Source organism: Phyllobates terribilis, unplaced genomic scaffold (assembly GCF_046119375.1).
Source record: "Phyllobates terribilis strain yellow unplaced genomic scaffold, ASM4611937v1 Scaffold_12__6_contigs__length_324123572, whole genome shotgun sequence".
Lineage (NCBI taxonomy): Eukaryota > Metazoa > Chordata > Amphibia > Anura > Dendrobatidae > Phyllobates > Phyllobates terribilis.
Genome location: NW_027362772.1, coordinates 111,175,894 through 111,195,501, shown reverse-complemented (window position 1 = coordinate 111,195,501; position 19,608 = coordinate 111,175,894).

The window sequence follows — 19,608 nt, the reverse complement described above, 5'->3', positions numbered from 1 at the left end:
CGTCCAGAAATATTTGAAGCTACTGACTGAATGAAAAGAGCTGGCATCTCACTCTCTCTGAATCTTCTTTAGCATGCTAAGAGGAGCATGAAAATGCAAAAAATTTCAGAATTGCATCTTGCAATGCGGAGAAATTACTGTTTGTACATTGACATTATTCATTAATTTTTGCCATTGAAAAACATCATGTTATTCATATACCAGAAATGTTTGAAGGTACTGGCTGAAAGAAAGGAGCTGGCATCTCACTCTCTTTGAATCTTCTTTATCATGCTAAGAGGAGCAGGAAAAAGCAAAAAATTTCAGAATTGCACCTTGCAATGTGGAGAAATTACTGTTTGTGCATTTACAATATTCATTGATTTTTGCCATTGAAAAACGTCCAGAAATGTTTGAAGCTACTGACTGAATGAAAGGAGCTGGCATCTCACTCTCTTTGAATCTTCTTTATCATGCTAAGAGGAGCAGGAAAAAGCAAAAAATTTCAGAATTGCACCTTGCAATGCGGAGAAATTACTGTTTGTGCATTTACAATATTCATTGATTTTTGCCATTGAAAAACATCATGTTATTCATATACCAGAAATGTTTGAAGCTACTGACTGAATGAAAAGAGCTGGCTTCTCACTCTCTTTGAATCTTCTTTATCATGCTAAGAGGAGCAGGAAAAAGCAAAAAATTTCAGAATTGCACCTTGCAATGTGGAGAAATTACTGTTTGTGCATTTACAATATTCATTGATTTTTGCCATTGAAAAACGTCCAGAAATGTTTGAAGCTACTGACTGAATGAAAGGAGCTGGCATCTCACTCTCTTTGAATCTTCTTTATCATGCTAAGAGGAGCAGGAAAAAGCAAAAAATTTCAGAATTGCACCTTGCAATGCGGAGAAAATACTGTTTGTGCATTTACAATATTCATTGATTTTTGCCATTGAAAAACATCATGTTATTCATATACCAGAAATGTTTGAAGCTACTGACTGAATGAAAAGAGCTGGCATCTCACTCTCTTTGAATCTTCTTTATCAAGCTAAGAGGAGCAGGAAAAAGCAAAAAATTTCAGAATTGCACCTTGCAATGTGGAGAAATTACTGTTTGTGCATTTACAATATTCATTGATTTTTGCCATTGAAAAACGTCCAGAAATGTTTGAAGCTACTGACTGAATGAAAGGAGCTGGCATCTCACTCTCTTTGAATCTTCTTTATCATGCCAAGAGGAGCAGGAAAAAGCAAAAAATTTCAGAATTGCACCTTGCAATGCGGAGAAATTACTGTTTGTGCATTTACAATATTCATTGATTTTTGCCATTGAAAAACATCATGTTATTCATATACCAGAAATGTTTGAAGCTACTGACTGAATGAAAAGAGCTGGCATCTCACTCTCTTTGAATCTTCTTTATCATGCTAAGAGGAGCAGGAAAAAGCAAAAAATTTCAGAATTGCACCTTGCAATGTGGAGAAATTACTGTTTGTGCATTTACAATATTCATTGATTTTTGCTTTTGAAAAACATCATGTTATTCATATACCAGAAATGTTTGAAGCTACTGACTGAATGAAAAGAGCTGGCATCTCACTCTCTTTGAATCCTCTTTATCATGCTAAGAGGAGCAGGAAAAAGCAAAAAATTTCAAAATTGCACCTTGCAATGTGGAGAAATTACTGTTTGTGCATTTACAATATTCATTGATTTTTGCCATTGAAAAACGTCCAGAAATGTTTGAAGCTACTGACTGAATGAAAGGAGCTGGCATCTCACTCTCTTTGAATCTTCTTTATCATGCTAAGAGGAGCAGGAAAAAGCAAAAAATTTCAGAATTGCACCTTGCAATGCGGAAAAATTACTTTTTGTGCATTTACAATATTCATTGATTTTTGCCATTGAAAAACATCATGTTATTCATATACCAGAAATGTTTGAAGCTACTGACTGAATGAAAAGAGCTGGCATCTCACTCTCTTTGAATCTTCTTTATCATGCTAAGAGGAGCAGGAAAAAGCAAAAAATTTCAGAATTGCACCTTGCAATGTGGAGAAATTACTGTTTGTGCATTTACAATATTCATTGATTTTTGCCATTGAAAAACGTCCAGAAATGTTTGAAGCTACTGACTGAATGAAAGGAGCTGGCATCTCACTCTCTTTGAATCTTCTTTATCATGCTAAGAGGAGCAGGAAAAAGCAAAAAAATTTAGAATTGCACCTTGCAATGCGGAGAAATTACTGTTTGTGCATTTACAATATTCATTGATTTTTGCCATTGAAAAACATCATGTTATTCATATACCAGAAATGTTTGAAGCTACTGACTGAATGAAAAGAGCTGGCATCTCACTCTCTTTGAATCTTCTTTATCATGCTAAGAGGAGCAGGAAAAAGAAAAAAATTTCAGAATTGCACCTTGCAATGTGGAGAAATTACTGTTTGTGCATTTACAATATTCATTGATTTTTGCCATTGAAAAACGTCCAGAAATGTTTGAAGCTTCTGACTGAATGAAGGGAGCTGGCATCTCACTCTCTTTGAATCTTCTTTATCATGCTAAGAGGAGCAGGAAAAAGCAAAAAATTTCAGAATTGCACCTTGCAATGCGGAGAAATTACTGTTTGTGCATTTACAATATTCATTGATTTTTGCCATTGAAAAACATCATGTTATTCATATACCAGAAATGTTTGAAGCTACTGACTGAATGAAAAGAGCTGGCATCTCACTCTCTTTGAATCTTCTTTATCATGCTAAGAGGAGCAGGAAAAAGAAAAAAATTTCAGAATTGCACCTTGCAATGTGGAGAAATTACTGTTTGTGCATTTACAATATTCATTGATTTTTGCCATTGAAAAACGTCCAGAAATGTTTGAAGCTTCTGACTGAATGAAGGGAGCTGGCATCTCACTCTCTTTGAATCTTCTTTATCATGCTAAGAGGAGCAGGAAAAAGCAAAAAATTTCAGAATTGCACCTTGCAATGTGGAGAAATTACTGTTTGTGCATTTACAATATTCATTGATTTTTGCCATTGAAAAATGTCCAGAAATGTTTGAAGCTACTGACTGAATGAAAGGAGCTGGCATCTCACTCTCTTTGAATCTTATTTATCATGCTAAGAGGAGCAGGAAAAAGCAAAAAATTTCAGAATTGCACCTTGCAATGCGGAGAAATTACTGTTTGTGCATTTACCATATTCATTGATTTTTGCCATTGAAAAACATCATGTTATTCATATACCAGAAATGTTTGAAGCTACTGACTGAATGAAAAGAGCTGGCATCTCACTCTCTTTGAATCTTCTTTATCATGCTAATAGGAGCAGGAAAAAGCAAAAAATTTCAGAATTGCATCTTGCAATATGGAGAAATTACTGTTTGTGCATTTACAATATTCATTGATTTTTGCCATTGAAAAACGTTAAGAAATGTTTGAAGCTACTGACTGAATGAAAGAAGCTGGCATCTCACTCTCTTTGAATCTTCTTTATCATGCTAAGAGGAGCAGGAAAAAGCAAAAAATTTCAGTATTGCACCTTGCAATACGGAGAAATTACTGTTTGTGCATTTACAATATTCATTGATTTTTGCCATTGAAAAACGTCCAGAAATGTTTGAAGCTACTGACTGAATGAAAGGAGATGGCATCTCACTCTCTTTGAATCTTCTTTATCATGCTAAGAGGAGCAGGAAAAAGCAAAAAATTTCAGAATTGCACCTTGCAATGCGGAGAAATTACTGTTTGTGCATTTACAATATTCATTGATTTTTGCCATTGAAAATCATCATGTTATTCATATACCAGAAATGTTTGAAGCTACTGACTGAATGAAAGGAGCTGGCATCTCACTCTCTTTGAATCTTCTTTATCATGCTAAGAGGAGCAGGAAAAGCAAAACATTTCAGAATTGCACCTTGCAATGCGGAGAAATTACTGTTTGTGCATTTACAATATTCATTGATTTTTGCCATTGAAAAACGTCCAGAAATGTTTGAAGCTACTGACTGAGTGAAAGGAGCTGGCATCTCACTCTCTTTGAATCTTCTTTATCATGCTAAGAGGAGCAGGAAAAAGCAAAAAATTTCAGAATTGCACCTTGCAATGTGGAGAAATTACTGTTTGTGCATTTACAATATTCATTGATTTTTGCCATTGAAAAACGTCCAGAAATGTTTGAAGCTACTGACTGAATGAAAAGAACTGGCATCTCACTCTCTTTGAATCTTCTTTATCATGCTAAGAGGAGCAGGAAAAAGCAAAAAATTTCAGAATTGCACCTTGCAATGCGGAGAAATTACTGTTTGTGCATTTACAATATTCATTGATTTTTGCCATTGAAAAACATCATGTTATTCATATACCAGAAATGTTTGAAGCTACTGACTGAATGAAAAGAGCTGGCATCTCACTCTCTTTAAATCTTCTTTATCATGCTAAGAGGAGCAGGAAAAAGCAAAAAATTTCAGAATTGCACCTTGCAATGTGGAGAAATTACTGTTTGTGCATTTACAATATTCATTGATTTTTGCCATTGAAAAACGTCCACAAATGTTTGAAGCTACTGACTGAATGAAAAGAGCTGGCATCTCACTCTCTTTGAATCTTCTTTATCATGCTAAGAGGAGCAGGAAAAAGCAAAAAATTTCAGAATTGCACCTTGCAATGTGGAGAAATTACTGTTTGTGCATTTACAATATTCATTGATTTTTACCATTGAAAAACGTCCAGAAATGTTTGAAGCTACTGACTGAATGAAAAGAGCTGGCATCTCACTCTCTTTGAATCTTCTTTATCATGCTAAGAGGAGCAGGAAAAAGCAAAAAATTTCAGAATTGCACCTTGCAATGCGGAGAAATTACTGTTTGTGCATTTACAATATTCATTGATTTTTGCCATTGAAAAACATCATGTTATTCATATACCAGAAATGTTTGAAGCTACTGACTGAATGAAAAGAGCTGGCATCTCACTCTCTTTGAATCTTCTTTATCATGCTAAGAGGAGCAGGAAAAAGCAAAAAATTTCAGAATTGCACCTTGCAATGTGGAGAAATTACTGTTTGTGCATTTACAATATTCATTGATTTTTGCCATTGAAAAACGTCCAGAAATGTTTGAAGCTACTGACTGAATGAAAGGAGCTGGCATCTCACTCTCTTTGAATCTTCTTTATCATGCTAAGAGGAGCAGGAAAAAGCAAAAAATTTCAGAATTGCACCTTGCAATGCGGAGAAATTACTGTTTGTGCATTTACAATATTCATTGATTTTTGCCATTGAAAAACATCATGTTATTCATATACCAGAAATGTTTGAAGGTACTGACTGAATGAAAAGAGCTGGCATCTCACTCTCTTTGAATCTTCTTTATCATGTTAAGAGGAGCAGGAAAAAGCAAAAAATTTCAGAATTGCACCTTGCAATGTGGAGAAATTACTGTTTGTGCATTTACAATATTCATTGATTTTTGCCATTGAAAAACGTCCAGAAATTTTTGAAGCTACTGACTAAATGAAAGGAGCTGGCATCTCACTCTCTTTGAATCTTATTTATCATGCTAAGAGGAGCAGGAAAAAGCAAAAAATTTCAGAATTGCACCTTGCAATGCGGAGAAATTACTGTTTGTGCATTTACAATATTCATTGATTTTTGCCATTGAAAAACATCATGTTATTCATATACCAGAAATGTTTGAAGCTACTGACTGAATGAAAAGAGCTGGCATCTCACTCTCTTTGAATCTTCTTTATCATGCTAATAGGAGCAGGAAAAAGCAAAAAATTTCAGAATTGCACCTTGCAATATGGAGAAATTACTGTTTGTGCATTTACAATATTCATTGATTTTTGCCATTGAAAAACGTTAAGAAATGTTTGAAGCTACTGACTGAATGAAAGGAGCTGGCATCTCACTCTCTTTGAATCTTCTTTATCATGCTAAGAGGAGCAGGAAAAAGCAAAAAATTTCAGTATTGCACCCTGCAATGCGGAGAAATTACTGTTTGTGCATTTACAATATTCATTGATTTTTGCCATTGAAAAACATCATGTTATTCATATACCAGAAATGTTTGAAGCTACTGACTGAATGAAAGGAGCTGGCATCTCACTCTCTTTGAATCTTCTTTATCATGCCAAGAGGAGCAGGAAAAAGCAAAAAATTTCAGAATTGCACCTTGCAATGCGGAGAAATTACTGTTTGTGCATTTACAATATTCATTGATTTTTGCCATTGAAAAACATCATGTTATTCATATACCAGAAATGTTTGAAGCTACTGACTGAATGAAAAGAGCTGGCATCTCACTCTCTTTGAATCTTCTTTATCATGCTAAGAGGAGCAGGAAAAAGCAAAAAATTTCAGAATTGCACCTTGCAATGTGGAGAAATTACTGTTTGTGCATTTACAATATTCATTGATTTTTGCTTTTGAAAAACATCATGTTATTCATATACCAGAAATGTTTGAAGCTACTGACTGAATGAAAAGAGCTGGCATCTCACTCTCTTTGAATCCTCTTTAGCATGCTAAGAGGAGCAGGAAAAAGCAAAAAATTTCAAAATTGCACCTTGCAATGTGGAGAAATTACTGTTTGTGCATTTACAATATTCATTGATTTTTGCCATTGAAAAACGTCCAGAAATGTTTGAAGCTACTGACTGAATGAAAGGAGCTGGCATCTCACTCTCTTTGAATCTTCTTTATCATGCTAAGAGGAGCAGGAAAAAGCAAAAAATTTCAGAATTGCACCTTGCAATGCGGAGAAATTACTGTTTGTGCATTTACAATATTCATTGATTTTTGCCATTGAAAAACATCATGTTATTCATATACCAGAAATGTTTGAAGCTACTGACTGAATGAAAAGAGCTGGCATCTCACTCTCTTTGAATCTTCTTTATCATGCTAAGAGGAGCAGGAAAAAGCAAAAAATTTCAGAATTGCACCTTGCAATGTGGAGAAATTACTGTTTGTGCATTTACAATATTCATTGATTTTTGCCATTGAAAAACGTCCAGAAATGTTTGAAGCTACTGACTGAATGAAAGGAGCTGGCATCTCACTCTCTTTGAATCTTCTTTATCATGCTAAGAGGAGCAGGAAAAAGCAAAAAAATTTAGAATTGCACCTTGCAATGCGGAGAAATTACTGTTTGTGCATTTACAATATTCATTGATTTTTGCCATTGAAAAACATCATGTTATTCATATACCAGAAATGTTTGAAGCTACTGACTGAATGAAAAGAGCTGGCATCTCACTCTCTTTGAATCTTCTTTATCATGCTAAGAGGAGCAGGAAAAAGAAAAAAATTTCAGAATTGCACCTTGCAATGTGGAGAAATTACTGTTTGTGCATTTACAATATTCATTGATTTTTGCCATTGAAAAACGTCCAGAAATGTTTGAAGCTTCTGACTGAATGAAGGGAGCTGTCATCTCACTCTCTTTGAATCTTCTTTATCATGCCAAGAGGAGCAGGAAAAAGCAAAAAATTTCAGAATTGCACCTTGCAATGCGGAGAAATTACTGTTTGTGCATTTACAATATTTATTGATTTTTGCCATTGAAAAACATCATGTTATTCATATACCAGAAATGTTTGAAGCTACTGACTGAATGAAAAGAGCTGGCATCTCACTCTCTTTGAATCTTCTTTATCATGCTAAGAGGAGCAGGAAAAAGCAAAAAATTTCAGAATTGCACCTTGCAATGTGGAGAAATTACTGTTTGTGCATTTACAATATTCATTGATTTTTGCCATTGAAAAACGTCCAGAAATGTTTGAAGCTACTGACTGAATGAAAGGAGCTGGCATCTCACTCTCTTTGAATCTTCTTTATCATGCTAAGAGGAGCAGGAAAAAGCAAAAAATTTCAGAATTGCACCTTGCAATGCGGAGAAATTACTGTTTGTGCATTTACAATATTCATTGATTTTTGCCATTGAAAAACATCATGTTATTCATATACCAGAAATGTTTGAAGCTACTGACTGAATGAAAAGAGCTGGCATCTCACTCTCTTTGAATCTTCTTTATCATGCTAAGAGGAGCAGGAAAAAGCAAAAAATTTCAGAATTGCACCTTGCAATGTGGAGAAATTACTGTTTGTGCATTTACAATATTCATTGATTTTTGCCATTGAAAAACGTCCAGAAATGTTTGAAGCTACTGACTGAATGAAAGGAGCTGGCATCTCACTCTCTTTGAATCTTATTTATCATGCTAAGAGGAGCAGGAAAAAGCAAAAAATTTCAGAATTGCACCTTGCAATGCGGAGAAATTACTGTTTGTGCATTTACAATATTCATTGATTTTTGCCATTGAAAAACATCATGTTATTCATATACCAGAAATGTTTGAAGCTACTGACTGAATGAAAAGAGCTGGCATCTCACTCTCTTTGAATCTTCTTTATCATGCTAAGAGGAGCAGGAAAAAGCAAAAAATTTCAGAATTGCACCTTGCAATATGGAGAAATTACTGTTTGTGCATTTACAATATTCATTGATTTTTGCCATTGAAAAACGTTAAGAAATGTTTGAAGCTACTGACTGAATGAAAGAAGCTGGCATCTCACTCTCTTTGAATCTTCTTTATCATGCTAAGAGAAGCAGGAAAAAGCAAAAAATTTCAGTATTGCACCTTGCAATACGGAGAAATTACTGTTTGTGCATTTACAATATTCATTGATTTTTGCCATTGAAAAACGTCCAGAAATGTTTGAAGCTACTGACTGAATGAAAGGAGATGGCATCTCAGTCTCTTTGAATCTTCTTTATCATGCTAAGAGGAGCAGGAAAAAGCAAAAAATTTCAGAATTGCACCTTGCAATGCGGAGAAATTACTGTTTGTGCATTTACAATATTCATTGATTTTTGCCATTGAAAAACATCATGTTATTCATATACCAGAAATGTTTGAAGCTACTGACTGAATGAAAGGAGCTGGCATCTCACTCTCTTTGAATCTTCTTTATCATGCTAAGAGGAGCAGGAAAAGCAAAACATTTCAGAATTGCACCTTGCAATGCGGAGAAATTACTGTTTGTGCATTTACAATATTCATTGATTTTTGCCATTGTAAAACGTCCAGAAATGTTTGAAGCTACTGACTGAGTGAAAGGAGCTGGCATCTCACTCTCTTTGAATCTTCTTTATCATGCTAAGAGGAGCAGGAAAAAGCAAAAAATTTCAGAATTGCACCTTGCAATGTGGAGAAATTACTGTTTGTGCATTTACAATATTCATTCATTTTTGCCATTGAAAAACGTCCAGAAATGTTTGAAGCTACTGACTGAATGAAAAGAGCTGGCATCTCACTCTCTTTGAATCTTCTTTATCATGCTAATAGGAGCAGGAAAAAGCAAAAAATTTCAGAATTGCACCTTGCAATATGGAGAAATTACTGTTTGTGCATTTACAATATTCATTGATTTTTGCCATTGAAAAACGTTAAGAAATGTTTGAAGCTACTGACTGAATGAAAGGAGCTGGCATCTCACTCTCTTTGAATCTTCTTTATCATGCTAAGAGGAGCAGGAAAAAGCAAAAAATTTCAGTATTGCACCTTGCAATGCGGAGAAATTACTGTTTGTGCATTTACAATATTCATTGATTTTTGCCATTGAAAAACATCATGTTATTCATATACCAGAAATGTTTGAAGCTACTGACTGAATGAAAGGAGCTGGCATCTCACTCTCTTTGAATCTTCTTTATCATGCCAAGAGGAGCAGGAAAAAGCAAAAAATTTCAGAATTGCACCTTGCAATGCGGAGAAATTACTGTTTGTGCATTTACAATATTCATTGATTTTTGCCATTGAAAAACATCATGTTATTCATATACCAGAAATGTTTGAAGCTACTGACTGAATGAAAAGAGCTGGCATCTCACTCTCTTTGAATCTTCTTTATCATGCTAAGAGGAGCAGGAAAAAGCAAAAAATTTCAGAATTGCACCTTGCAATGTGGAGAAATTACTGTTTGTGCATTTACAATATTCATTGATTTTTGCTTTTGAAAAACATCATGTTATTCATATACCAGAAATGTTTGAAGCTACTGACTGAATGAAAAGAGCTGGCATCTCACTCTCTTTGAATCCTCTTTAGCATGCTAAGAGGAGCAGGAAAAAGCAAAAAATTTCAAAATTGCACCTTGCAATGTGGAGAAATTACTGTTTGTGCATTTACAATATTCATTGATTTTTGCCATTGAAAAACGTCCAGAAATGTTTGAAGCTACTGACTGAATGAAAGGAGCTGGCATCTCACTCTCTTTGAATCTTCTTTATCATGCTAAGAGGAGCAGGAAAAAGCAAAAAATTTCAGAATTGCACCTTGCAATGCGGAGAAATTACTGTTTGTGCATTTACAATATTCATTGATTTTTGCCATTGAAAAACATCATGTTATTCATATACCAGAAATGTTTGAAGCTACTGACTGAATGAAAAGAGCTGGCATCTCACTCTCTTTGAATCTTCTTTATCATGCTAAGAGGAGCAGGAAAAAGCAAAAAATTTCAGAATTGCACCTTGCAATGTGGAGAAATTACTGTTTGTGCATTTACAATATTCATTGATTTTTGCCATTGAAAAACGTCCAGAAATGTTTGAAGCTACTGACTGAATGAAAGGAGCTGGCATCTCACTCTCTTTGAATCTTCTTTATCATGCTAAGAGGAGCAGGAAAAAGCAAAAAAATTTAGAATTGCACCTTGCAATGCGGAGAAATTACTGTTTGTGCATTTACAATATTCATTGATTTTTGCCATTGAAAAACATCATGTTATTCATATACCAGAAATGTTTGAAGCTACTGACTGAATGAAAAGAGCTGGCATCTCACTCTCTTTGAATCTTCTTTATCATGCTAAGAGGAGCAGGAAAAAGCAAAAAATTTCAGAATTGCACCTTGCAATGTGGAGAAATTACTGTTTGTGCATTTACAATATTCATTGATTTTTGCCATTGAAAAACGTCCAGAAATGTTTGAAGCTACTGACTGAATGAAAGGAGCTGGCATCTCACTCTCTTTGAATCTTCTTTATCATGCTAAGAGGAGCAGGAAAAAGCAAAAAATTTCAGAATTGCACCTTGCAATGCGGAGAAATTACTGTTTGTGCATTTACAATATTCATTGATTTTTGCCATTGAAAAACATCATGTTATTCATATACCAGAAATGTTTGAAGCTACTGACTGAATGAAAAGAGCTGGCATCTCACTCTCTTTGAATCTTCTTTATCATGCTAAGAGGAGCAGGAAAAAGCAAAAAATTTCAGAATTGCACCTTGCAATGTGGAGAAATTACTGTTTGTGCATTTACAATATTCATTGATTTTTGCCATTGAAAAACGTCCAGAAATGTTTGAAGCTACTGACTGAATGAAAGGAGCTGGCATCTCACTCTCTTTGAATCTTCTTTATCATGCTAAGAGGAGCAGGAAAAAGCAAAAAATTTCAGAATTGCACCTTGCAATGCGGAGAAATTACTGTTTGTGCATTTACAATATTCATTGATTTTTGCCATTGAAAAACATCATGTTATTCATATACCAGAAATGTTTGAAGCTACTGACTGAATGAAAAGAGCTGGCATCTCACTCTCTTTGAATCTTCTTTATCATGCTAAGAGGAGCAGGAAAAAGCAAAAAATTTCAGAATTGCACCTTGCAATATGGAGAAATTACTGTTTGTGCATTTACAATATTCATTGATTTTTGCCATTGAAAAACGTTAAGAAATGTTTGAAGCTACTGACTGAATGAAAGAAGCTGGCATCTCACTCTCTTTGAATCTTCTTTATCATGCTAAGAGGAGCAGGAAAAAGCAAAAAATTTCAGTATTGCACCTTGCAATACGGAGAAATTACTGTTTGTGCATTTACAATATTCATTGATTTTTGCCATTGAAAAATGTCCAGAAATGTTTGAAGCTACTGACTGAATGAAAGGAGATGGCATCTCACTCTCTTTGAATCTTCTTTATCATGCTAAGAGGAGCAGGAAAAAGAAAAAAATTTCAGAATTGCACCTTGCAATGCGGAGAAATTACTGTTTGTGCATTTACAATATTCATTGATTTTTGCCATTGAAAAACATCATGTTATTCATATACCAGAAATGTTTGAAGCTACTGACTGAATGAAAGGAGCTGGCATCTCACTCTCTTTGAATCTTCTTTATCATGCTAAGAGGAGCAGGAAAAGCAAAACATTTCAGAATTGCACCTTGCAATGCGGAGAAATTACTGTTTGTGCATTTACAATATTCATTGATTTTTGCCATTGAAAAACGTCCAGAAATGTTTGAAGCTACTGACTGAGTGAAAGGAGCTGGCATCTCACTCTCTTTGAATCTTCTTTATCATGCTAAGAGGAGCAGGAAAAAGCAAAAAATTTCAGAATTGCACCTTGCAATGTGGAGAAATTACTGTTTGTGCATTTACAATATTCATTGATTTTTGCCATTGAAAAACGTCCAGAAATGTTTGAAGCTACTGACTGAATGAAAAGAACTGGCATCTCACTCTCTTTGAATCTTCTTTATCATGCTAAGAGGAGCAGGAAAAAGCAAAAAATTTCAGAATTGCACCTTGCAATGCGGAGAAATTACTGTTTGTGCATTTACAATATTCATTGATTTTTGCCATTGAAAAACATCATGTTATTCATATACCAGAAATGTTTGAAGCTACTGACTGAATGAAAAGAGCTGGCATCTCACTCTCTTTAAATCTTCTTTATCATGCTAAGAGGAGCAGGAAAAAGCAAAAAATTTCAGAATTGCACCTTGCAATGTGGAGAAATTACTGTTTGTGCATTTACAATATTCATTGATTTTTGCCATTGAAAAACGTCCAGAAATGTTTGAAGCTACTGACTGAATGAAAAGAGCTGGCATCTCACTCTCTTTGAATCTTCTTTATCATGCTAAGAGGAGCAGGAAAAAGCAAAAAATTTCAGAATTGCACCTTGCAATGTGGAGAAATTACTGTTTGTGCATTTACAATATTCATTGATTTTTGCCATTGAAAAACGTCCAGAAATGTTTGAAGCTACTGACTGAATGAAAAGAGCTGGCATCTCACTCTCTTTGAATCTTCTTTATCATGCTAAGAGGAGCAGGAAAAAGCAAAAAATTTCAGAATTGCACCTTGCAATGCGGAGAAATTACTGTTTGTGCATTTACAATATTCATTGATTTTTGCCATTGAAAAACATCATGTTATTCATATACCAGAAATGTTTGAAGCTACTGACTGAATGAAAAGAGCTGGCATCTCACTCTCTTTGAATCTTCTTTATCATGCTAAGAGGAGCAGGAAAAAGCAAAAAATTTCAGAATTGCACCTTGCAATGTGGAGAAATTACTGTTTGTGCATTTACAATATTCATTGATTTTTGCCATTGAAAAACGTCCAGAAATGTTTGAAGCTACTGACTGGATGAAAGGAGCTGGCATCTCACTCTCTTTGAATCTTCTTTATCATGCTAAGAGGAGCAGGAAAAAGCAAAAAATTTCAGAATTGCACCTTGCAATGCGGAGAAATTACTGTTTGTGCATTTACAATATTCATTGATTTTTGCCATTGAAAAACATCATGTTATTCATATACCAGAAATGTTTGAAGCTACTGACTGAATGAAAAGAGCTGGCATCTCACTCTCTTTGAATCTTCTTTATCATGTTAAGAGGAGCAGGAAAAAGCAAAAAATTTCAGAATTGCACCTTGCAATGTGGAGAAATTACTGTTTGTGCATTTACAATATTCATTGATTTTTGCCATTGAAAAACGTCCAGAAATGTTTGAAGCTACTGACTAAATGAAAGGAGCTGGCATCTAACTCTCTTTGAATCTTATTTATCATGCTAAGAGGAGCAGGAAAAAGCAAAAAATTTCAGAATTGCACCTTGCAATGCGGAGAAATTACTGTTTGTGCATTTACAATATTCATTGATTTTTGCCATTGAAAAACATCATGTTATTCATATACCAGAAATGTTTGAAGCTACTGACTGAATGAAAAGAGCTGGCATCTCACTCTCTTTGAATCTTCTTTATCATGCTAATAGGAGCAGGAAAAAGCAAAAAATTTCAGAATTGCACCTTGCAATATGGAGAAATTACTGTTTGTGCATTTACAATATTCATTGATTTTTGCCATTGAAAAACGTTAAGAAATGTTTGAAGCTACTGACTGAATGAAAGGAGCTGGCATCTCACTCTCTTTGAATCTTCTTTATCATGCTAAGAGGAGCAGGAAAAAGCAAAAAATTTCAGTATTGCACCTTGCAATGCGGAGAAATTACTGTTTGTGCATTTACAATATTCATTGATTTTTGCCATTGAAAAACATCATGTTATTCATATACCAGAAATGTTTGAAGCTACTGACTGAATGAAAGGAGCTGGCATCTCACTCTCTTTGAATCTTCTTTATCATGCTAAGAGGAGCAGGAAAAGCAAAACATTTCAGAATTGCACCTTGCAATGTGGAGAAATTACTGTTTGTGCATTTACAATATTCATTGATTTTTGCCATTGAAAAACGTCCAGAAATGTTTGAAGCTACTGACTGAGTGAAAGGAGCTGGCATCTCACTCTCTTTGAATCTTCTTTATCATGCTAAGAGGAGCAGGAAAAAGCAAAAAATTTCAGAATTGCACCTTGCAATGTGGAGAAATTACTGTTTGTGCATTTACAATATTCATTGATTTTTGCCATTGAAAAACGTCCAGAAATGTTTGAAGCTACTGACTGAATGAAAAGAACTGGCATCTCACTCTCTTTGAATCTTCTTTATCATGCTAATAGGAGCAGGAAAAAGCAAAAAATTTCAGAATTGCACCTTGCAATATGGAGAAATTACTGTTTGTGCATTTACAATATTCATTGATTTTTGCCATTGAAAAACGTTAAGAAATGTTTGAAGCTACTGACTGAATGAAAGGAGCTGGCATCTCACTCTCTTTGAATCTTCTTTATCATGCTAAGAGGAGCAGGAAAAAGCAAAAAATTTCAGTATTGCACCTTGCAATGCGGAGAAATTACTGTTTGTGCATTTACAATATTCATTGATTTTTGCCATTGAAAAACATCATGTTATTCATATACCAGAAATGTTTGAAGCTACTGACTGAATGAAAGGAGCTGGCATCTCACTCTCTTTGAATCTTCTTTATCATGCTAAGAGGAGCAGGAAAAGCAAAACATTTCAGAATTGCACCTTGCAATGTGGAGAAATTACTGTTTGTGCATTTACAATATTCATTGATTTTTGCCATTGAAAAACGTCCAGAAATGTTTGAAGCTACTGACTGAGTGAAAGGAGCTGGCATCTCACTCTCTTTGAATCTTCTTTATCATGCTAAGAGGAGCAGGAAAAAGCAAAAAATTTCAGAATTGCACCTTGCAATGTGGAGAAATTACTGTTTGTGCATTTACAATATTCATTGATTTTTGCCATTGAAAAACGTCCAGAAATGTTTGAAGCTACTGACTGAATGAAAAGAACTGGCATCTCACTCTCTTTGAATCTTCTTTATCATGCTAAGAGGAGCAGGAAAAAGCAAAAAATTTCAGAATTGCACCTTGCAATGCGGAGAAATTACTGTTTGTGCATTTACAATATTCATTGATTTTTGCCATTGAAAAACATCATGTTATTCATATACCAGAAATGTTTGAAGCTACTGACTGAATGAAAAGAGCTGGCATCTCACTCTCTTTAAATCTTCTTTATCATGCTAAGAGGAGCAGGAAAAAGCAAAAAATTTCAGAATTGCACCTTGCAATGTGGAGAAATTACTGTTTGTGCATTTACAATATTCATTGATTTTTGCCATTGAAAAACGTCCAGAAATGTTTGAAGCTACTGACTGAATGAAAAGAGCTGGCATCTCACTCTCTTTGAATCTTCTTTATCATGCTAAGAGGAGCAGGAAAAAGCAAAAAATTTCAGAATTGCACCTTGCAATGTGGAGAAATTACTGTTTGTGCATTTACAATATTCATTGATTTTTGCCATTGAAAAACGTCCAGAAATGTTTGAAGCTACTGACTGAATGAAAAGAGCTGGCATCTCACTCTCTTTGAATCTTCTTTATCATGCTAAGAGGAGCAGGAAAAAGCAAAAAATTTCAGAATTGCACCTTGCAATGCGGAGAAATTACTGTTTGTGCATTTACAATATTCATTGATTTTTGCCATTGAAAAACATCATGTTATTCATATACCAGAAATGTTTGAAGCTACTGACTGAATGAAAAGAGCTGGCATCTCACTCTCTTTGAATCTTCTTTATCATGCTAAGAGGAGCAGGAAAAAGCAAAAAATTTCAGAATTGCACCTTGCAATGTGGAGAAATTACTGTTTGTGCATTTACAATATTCATTGATTTTTGCCATTGAAAAACGTCCAGAAATGTTTGAAGCTACTGACTGAATGAAAGGAGCTGGCATCTCACTCTCTTTGAATCTTCTTTATCATGCTAAGAGGAGCAGGAAAAAGCAAAAAATTTCAGAATTGCACCTTGCAATGCGGAGAAATTACTGTTTGTGCATTTACAATATTCATTGATTTTTGCCATTGAAAAACATCATGTTATTCATATACCAGAAATGTTTGAAGCTACTGACTGAATGAAAAGAGCTGGCATCTCACTCTCTTTGAATCTTCTTTATCATGTTAAGAGGAGCAGGAAAAAGCAAAAAATTTCAGAATTGCACCTTGCAATGTGGAGAAATTACTGTTTGTGCATTTACAATATTCATTGATTTTTGCCATTGAAAAACGTCCAGAAATGTTTGAAGCTACTGACTAAATGAAAGGAGCTGGCATCTCACTCTCTTTGAATCTTATTTATCATGCTAAGAGGAGCAGGAAAAAGCAAAAAATTTCAGAATTGCACCTTGCAATGCGGAGAAATTACTGTTTGTGCATTTACAATATTCATTGATTTTTGCCATTGAAAAACATCATGTTATTCATATACCAGAAATGTTTGAAGCTACTGACTGAATGAAAAGAGCTGGCATCTCACTCTCTTTGAATCTTCTTTATCATGCTAATAGGAGCAGGAAAAAGCAAAAAATTTCAGTATTGCACCTTGCAATATGGAGAAATTACTGTTTGTGCATTTACAATATTCATTGATTTTTGCCATTGAAAAACGTTAAGAAATGTTTGAAGCTACTGACTGAATGAAAGGAGCTGGCATCTCACTCTCTTTGAATCTTCTTTATCATGCTAAGAGGAGCAGGAAAAAGCAAAAAATTTCAGTATTGCACCTTGCAATGCGGAGAAATTACTGTTTGTGCATTTACAATATTCATTGATTTTTGCCATTGAAAAACATCATGTTATTCATATACCAGAAATGTTTGAAGCTACTGACTGAATGAAAGGAGCTGGCATCTCACTCTCTTTGAATCTTATTTATCATGCTAAGAGGAGCAGGAAAAGCAAAATATTTCAGAATTGCACCTTGCAATGCGGAGAAATTACTGTTTGTGCATTTACAATATTCATTGATTTTTGCCATTGAAAAACGTCCAGAAATGTTTGAAGCTACTGACTGAGTGAAAGGAGCTGGCATCTCACTCTCTTTGAATCTTCTTTATCATGCTAAGAGGAGCAGGAAAAAGCAAAAAATTTCAGAATTGCACCTTGCAATGTGGAGAAATTACTGTTTGTGCATTTACAATATTCATTGATTTTTGCCATTGAAAAACGTCCAGAAATGTTTGAAGCTACTGACTGAATGAAAAGAACTGGCATCTCACTCTCTTTGAATCTTCTTTATCATGCTAAGAGGAGCAGGAAAAAGCAAAAAATTTCAGAATTGCACCTTGCAATGCGGAGAAATTACTGTTTGTGCATTTACAATATTCATTGATTTTTGCCATTGAAAAATATCATGTTATTCATATACCAGAAATGTTTGAAGCTACTGACTGAATGAAAAGAGCTGGCATCTCACTCTCTTTAAATCTTCTTTATCATGCTAAGAGGAGCAGGAAAAAGCAAAAAATTTCAGAATTGCACCTTGCAATGTGGAGAAATTACTGTTTGTGCATTTACAATATTCATTGATTTTTGCCATTGAAAAACGTCCAGAAATGTTTGAAGCTACTGACTGAATGAAAGGAGCTGGCATCTCACTCTCTTTGAATCTTCTTTATCATGCTAAGAGGAGCAGGAAAAAGCAAAAAATTTCAGAATTGCACCTTGCAATGCGGAGAAATTACTGTTTGTGAATTTACAATATTCATTGATTTTTGCCATTGAAAAACATCATGTTATTCATATACCAGAGATGTTTGAAGCTACTGACTGAATGAAAAGAGCTGGCATCTCACTCTCTTTGAATCTTCTTTATCATGCTAAGAGGAGCAGGAAAAAGCAAAAAATTTCAGAATTTCACCTTGCAATGTGGAGAAATTACTGTTTGTGCATTTACAATATTCATTGATTTTTGCCATTGAAAAATGTCCAGAAATGTTTGAAGCTACTGACTGAATGAAAGGAGCTGGCATCTCACTCTCTTTGAATCTTCTTTATCATGCTAAGAGGAGCAGGAAAAAGCAAAAAATTTCAGAATTGCACCTTGCAATGCCGAGAAATTACTGTTTGTGCATTTACAATATTCATTGATTTTTGCCATTGAAAAACATCATGTTATTCATATACCAGAAATGTTTGAAGCTACTGACTGAATGAAAAGAGCTGGCATCTCACTCTCTTTGAATCTTCTTTATCATGCTAAGAGGAGCAGGAAAAAGCAAAAAATTTCAGAATTGCACCTTGCAATGTGGAGAAATTACTGTTTGTGCATTTACAATATTCATTGATTTTTGCCATTGAAAAACGTCCAGAAATGTTTGAAGCTACTGACTGAATGAAAAGAGCTGGCATCTCACTCTCTTTGAATCTTCTTTATCATGCTAAGAGGAGCAGGAAAAAGCAAAAAATTTCAGAATTGCACCTTGCAATGCGGAGAAATTACTGTTTGTGCATTTACAATATTCATTGATTTTTGCCATTGAAAAACATCATGTTATTCATATACCAGAAATGTTTGAAGCTACTGACTGAATGAAAAGAGCTGGCATCTCACTCTCTTTGAATCTTCTTTATCGTGCTAAGAGGAGCAGGAAAAAGCAAAAAATTTCAGAATTGCACCTTGCAATGTGGAGAAATTACTGTTTGTGCATTTACAATATTCATTGATTTTTGCCATTGAAAAACGTCCAGAAATGTTTGAAGCTACTGACTGAATGAAAGGAGCTGGCATCTCACTCTCTTTGAATCTTCTTTATCATGCTAAGAGGAGCAGGAAAAAGCAAAAAATTTCAGAATTGCACCTTGCAATGCGGAGAAATTACTGTTTGTGCATTTACAATATTCATTGATTTTTGCCATTGAAAAACATCATGTTATTCATATACCAGAAATGTTTGAAGCTACTGACTGAATGAAAAGAGCTGGCATCTCACTCTCTTTGAATCTTCTTTATCATGTTAAGAGGAGCAGGAAAAAGCAAAAATTTCAGAATTGCACCTTGCAATGTGGAGAAATTACTGTTTGTGCATTTACAATATTCATTG